Source organism: Phaethon aethereus (genome assembly GCF_964289735.1).
Source record: "Phaethon aethereus genome assembly, chromosome: 15".
NCBI lineage: Eukaryota > Metazoa > Chordata > Aves > Phaethontiformes > Phaethontidae > Phaethon > Phaethon aethereus.
Window position 1 is genome coordinate 11,205,272 of NC_138591.1, and position 6,000 is coordinate 11,211,271.

A 6,000-nucleotide genomic window follows, 5' to 3' on the forward strand; every position below is an offset into this window, starting at 1 on the left:
GACCGTAGCCTTTGGGAGCGGAACCTGTCCCAAAGGTGCGCTGGCTTTTAAATGAATAATAATAAAAACAGTAATAGAGTTACTTCATTTTCAACTTCTTCCTGACCTGCGAACTGAAGTAAACCGATGTCATCTAAAAATATTGGCAGGCTTCCTCTGTACCTTCAAGGGATGTTTTACAGGTCAGATTTCCTCTTAGCGTTAATTGCACTCCCAAAGTTCGACATCACCACCAACTGCTCTTTGAAAAAGGAGGAAAAAAAAAAAGTTACATGAAAAAGTGGAGAGTGTCTTGCTGCCCCCAGCCCCAGCATCTCTGGCCAGGCCCTGCCTTGCCTGTGGGCCCTGCCCATGGCTGTGGGTAGCATGGTGGGCTGCTACCATGGCCCACACAGCTTCCATTTTTCTCAGCACCAGGCTACCCAGTCAGGTACTAACTGAAATACATGCATGATGCTTGCAAGGCAATGTTTTCTTAGCCTTTTCTGGACTGGAGTCCCTTTTTGACCTAGCAATACAGCTGTGATTTTCCACTCAAACAGCCAGGACCCCATTATTCTGCACCATGTGACATGCAGAGTTCTGAGTGCCTCTTTATTCATCTTGTGAAATCTGTAGCAAAGCACTAGATAAGGTTCCTGTTATCAAGTAAAACACATTCCTATGGCTGGATTATTTTTCCACCTGTTAAATGGGGTTATTATTATCCACAAATGAAAACAGTTTCATTCCTGCTTGTAAACTGCTTGATGATCATGAGATGGAAAGTGCTAGAGGTAGTCTTTTTCATTAAGTTGTTTTTGTCAGCTCCCCTCTATGATACGGCATTTGGTACATTAAGCAAGTAAATACTAAAGTGCATTTTTGACTCTCAGGTGCAGCCTATCACCAATCCTAACACCATCATAGGAACAGGTGATTATGGTCTAATGCTGGAACTGCTCATGCTAATAGAAGAGCAATTAGCTGAATGATCCAAAGAGATTTTTGACCTTTTCTGTTTCTTTTCCATTTTCTTCTCATCTGCTTAATAGGCCTGAGCAGCCATATACCAGAATATATGACTGCTGCATGACTTCAACTAAACTCAGGATGAATTTTGCAAATGAAGTATCATCAAGATCAGGCCAAAACATGTAGAGAGAACACTACTGTTTTGGCAAGGCAGCACACTGTAGTTTCATAGCACTAGGATGTGAGCTTGTGATCACCTGTCGTGGTTTAGCCCCAGCTGGCAACTAAGCACCACACAGCCGCTCGCTCACTCCCCCCTCCACCAGTGGGACGGGGGAGAGAATTGGGAAAAAAAACTCGTGGGTTGAGATAAAAACAGTTTAATAGGACAGAAAGAGAGAAAGAAACAACAATGATAACAACAATAATAATATGACAAAGGAATGTACAAGAACAAGTGATGCCCAATACAGCAATTGCTCAGCACCCGGCGATCGACAGCCCGTCCCCGAGCAGCGATTTCTCCCCCCCAGCCAACTCCAGTTTATGTACTGGGTATGACGTCGTATGGTGGGGAATATCCCTTTGGCCAGTCTGGGTCAGCTGTCCCGGCTGTGTCCCCTCCCAGCTTCCCATGCACCCTCAGCCTTCTTGCTAGCAGGCCAGCATGAGAAGCTGGACTGTCCTTGACTACTTAGCAACACACTAGCTTCTGTGAAGATGTTTTGGGTTGTTGAACAGTTTCTCATCCCAAATCCAAAACACAGTCTCACACTAGCTTCTGTGAAGAAAACCAGCTCTGTCCTGGCTGAAACCAGGACATCACCATGCTGAATTACCTGGATGTGTTGCTAAAGGCAACCATTTTTCTTAAGGTATGCACGTCTGAAAGACTGAATCAGACCTGGCAGAGATGTGGATTCAAACATCTTCTAGATTTATCAAAACCTCTGTAATTTCACAGTTCTTTTTTCTAGGCATGTGTAGGGGGCTCTCTTCCACAAAATTCTGTTGTCAGGACTGTATTTGGTCTCATTGCAGGATGGGTTACAGATGAGCCTCAGAATGCTCAGCTCTTTCTAGGTGATGAGTATGGTAAGTATGCAGCATGCCTATGTTGATTCCTCTGATATTACATCAGCTTGACTATTGTCTGCTGTAATGAGGATGCCACAAGAAATTTCCATTTTGTAATTTAAACACATTTTTCTTGTGATTTTGCAGCCTGACTGCAGAAGTGTTTTCATCTGCAGAAATAAAGGAACATTTGCATATAACTGTGAGAACTGAGGATGGGGAGTGTGTGTGCAGGAGGGGGATTTCTGCTCTCTCCTGCTTCCTTTACTCTGCCAAATTTAAAGTATGCATTTTTGAAGCCAAGATCATGGACCAAATGCTAAACAGCTAAACTCATTTTACTATGACTAAATCTTTTAAAGTTACTACAGATCTATGTTAGTTTAATTATAGATTTTCATGGACTTATTCCAGATGAGGCCTAGATAAAGCAGCAGAATTTTGTCATAGGACTTGAATTGGTATGCAAAGTGTCATGACTATGATGACATTGAATAAACAATTTACAGTACCACGTGTCTGGTCTTATTTATAGAGTATAAATTGAGAATAGTTTTACTACTTTTAAAAAGCTAGTGTGAGCATACAGAGGAGCACTTACCATTCTGGAAAAGCATGTAGTATATTGAAAATAAGATAGATAAAAAGTGAGAGATGGAGGCATTGAAAAGGAAATGCTTGTGTAAGGTTTAGCTTAGTAATGACTATGATTAGAATAGTGCAGATCTGAGGAGTCCAGATCTTCTAAGACTTATTCTAGTACGCATTAGATCATGCTGCCGATCCTCACAGTTCTTAAGAACTTGGAAGTTCTGAAAGATCCAGTAGCAGACACTCTATTTCTTACTGCAATTTAAAGTGTGACTGTATGCACTTTGAGACCTAGATAAAGTACTAATAAAACATGTAAGTAATTCTAAAATTTACCAGCTCTGATGAGCAATTCATATAAAGAGCAAAATAGTCAAAGAAGTGGTTGAAGGAGGGAATCCTTTCTCAATTCTCAGCAAATGACAAGAAGACAACAAATTGCAAAAATGGAAGAATACAAAAGGTGAAAAGGATAGAACAGGGTTGGTCTAGACATTGGAATTAAAATTACAAAGCACAGACAGATATGCAGATTTGAAACTAAAACATTTTAATCTTATACATAGAATAGAGTGACTATCTGCCATCTGGAATTCAGGGAATCCAATGAAGGTTGGAGGTGTAAACAACACACACAGGATTATCAACATCTGTTTTCAGTGCATGCTGATATATATGAGACCTTGAGGGATAAGTTTGAGAAAATAATGGGAATTAATAAAACCTGATGATATAAAAAGGATCACGTAATTGTATTTGTTTAGAGACAATATGGACTTAGCATGCTGAAAATAAATAATGCATACAATGTATCAAGTCTGTTTTCTATTAATATCTTCTTCCAGCTCCCATAAATCCTGTAACAGGACAGTATTCCTTGCAGATGTAACGTCTTGGAAGGTTTGGCATATGATATGCCTCCTATTCTTCTCCCCAGAACAGCTAATGGATAAAAATTAGTAAGTTTTGAACACTTATGCTAATATCTTATACTAGCCCACTCTGTCTCTATCTCCCATTCCACTGCTGAGAGTAAAAGACTCCAGGATGACTATGCCAATATAAATAAATTGAGCAATCTGAGCCTAAAATGTTACAGAATAGGATAAAACTTAAAGTATGCTCCTTTGACGTTCTATATGAACATAAACGAATTACTACATTAGAGTGCTTATGAATGTTAAAAAAAAGGTCCTGTTAATATTTGGCCTTGATACCAAATGGCTTTCCATTTTCAAAGAGCCCACAAAACAATATAAAAAATATTAAAAATGTTTTGCACAAACCAACTTAAAAAGATTGGGACCAATATTTTGTTTCTAAGAAGGGAACAATGATGACATTGATTATTTCCACAGTTAAGAATCTACAATGTAATTGATTTTTCTCTGACTCATTTAGTGTGGGCAGGCTCCATTTGTTCAAGAAACCTGTAATATATTCCTTGAATCACTGTAACTATGAGAGATATAAAAGTTGATGTAATGAGTTAAACACACTATTTAACTCAATTTGTTTTGCACACCGAATTCCCATTTATGACACAGATACAGGTTCTATCTAGATCCACTGGTCGTTTTTGTAACATGTCTCATTAATTTTGTGTGCTGCCAAATAATTGAGTAATTGAGACCTGGGCTACCAGCAGATTCAAAAGTCATGACCAGTAATGACTCCAGTGAATGAGAGAGCTAGACTAGAAGCAAATCTTTGATCTGGTATATATTTCTGACACATTAGGTGTCTACTCCTGAAAAGCCATGGATGTTTGCGTCATGAGTTTGTATTGAAACTGCTAGACACAGAAAAAGTGCATAGGAGTCCAGCAGGGCTAGGTGAAAAAATCAAGGGTTTAATTGAAGTACCCATGTCCAAAATTATCCAGAAAAATTTTGATTGACTGCCACCTCATCCGAATGTTCGGACTAAAATGTTTTCTATACATGTTGAGTTCTGTGTAGGTGCATATCCAGAATTATTCCAGTCAGAATGGGACAGCATTTACCTACTATCTAAAGTTTATGATTCCTGCTGCTCATTAAGACCTGTCCAGTCACAAATGGAAGGGAATTGGGCATATAAATAGATTTGAAGAAACTATTCAGTATATATATACACATATATATGTGTATTTTTAGAGTACTATAGGTTTCAGGTATATACTACTGGACTTAGTCTAAGAAGAAAATCTAGATTTAAGAGCTTTTAATTCACATCTATATCTAAAATTTGGACTTGTTGGACTTTTATTTTTAAACAAACAGATCTTTCCATTAATGTACAAGCAAAAGCAGCAATCTGGAAGAAGCAGCAGTATTTAGTTTATGCATCTGTATGCATGACTCTCAGATTCCTTTCTCCTTCTTTGCTGATAAATGACATTTTATTAGGAAAAAATAAAAACCCAGATGATCATTAACCACAGTTGCTATTTCTGCCAAAAAAAATCAAAGCAGCAGCAATCCTTCATCTATTAAAATTCAATAAACAATCAGAGCACTTAGATGTTTTTTCAGCTAGGCATACAACAAGGACATTTTTGTTTTACTGTGACATTGGTTAACTCAAAATGCATTGCAAACATACTGGGCAAATCCCTTTGTTTCTTTGCTCAAAGCAGAAAATTATTTTTACATTACAGGTGACATCCAAACAATTTGTGTTTTTTTGAAAAAATGTTACTTCCTTTTTCTTCCTTTCTTGTATAAAGAGAATTCATCCTCTTTCATAAAAGGGGAAATTTTTTTTTGGTCGTCTAAATTTTAGCAGGCAGGGTCTTTGCAGCTCACTTGTTTTTGAGAAGCACATGTACATCACCATTCTGACAGGATATGACAAACTGGACATAAAGAAACAACGACATCAGATTACTCTAAGAAAAAAAATAGTCTTAGAGATTACAAGAAAAACTGTGAAAGAGATGTCATACCACTTTGCAAAGTTGTAGCTTCTGCTACAGAGTGAGGATTGACACAACAGAACTGTCCTCTGTGCAAGTGGAAATTGTAGTTATACATCAATCAGACAAGTAAACCCTCTTGTTGATTTGCCTTCACAGGTCCCAGACTACCACTACTCTCCCCTCAAAATACAGCCTTACCAATAGATTGCATCAGCAGTTGAGAGAATCTTTGCTGCCTTAGAGAATAATTTCTGTCCCCTAAAACCTTCATAGAACTCTTCTACACATTAGTATTCACACATGTTGTGTGCCAGTTTTTGCATGTGAAATAGATCTTAAAATTGACTTTACCATCTGTGATGTCACTAATGTAGCGGTCACTGAAGTTCCTGAAACTATGACTAGGATGACTATGAAGGATACATCTATCTTGCCATAGATTTCTATAAAACAACATGTTTTTCAGTAACTAAAAC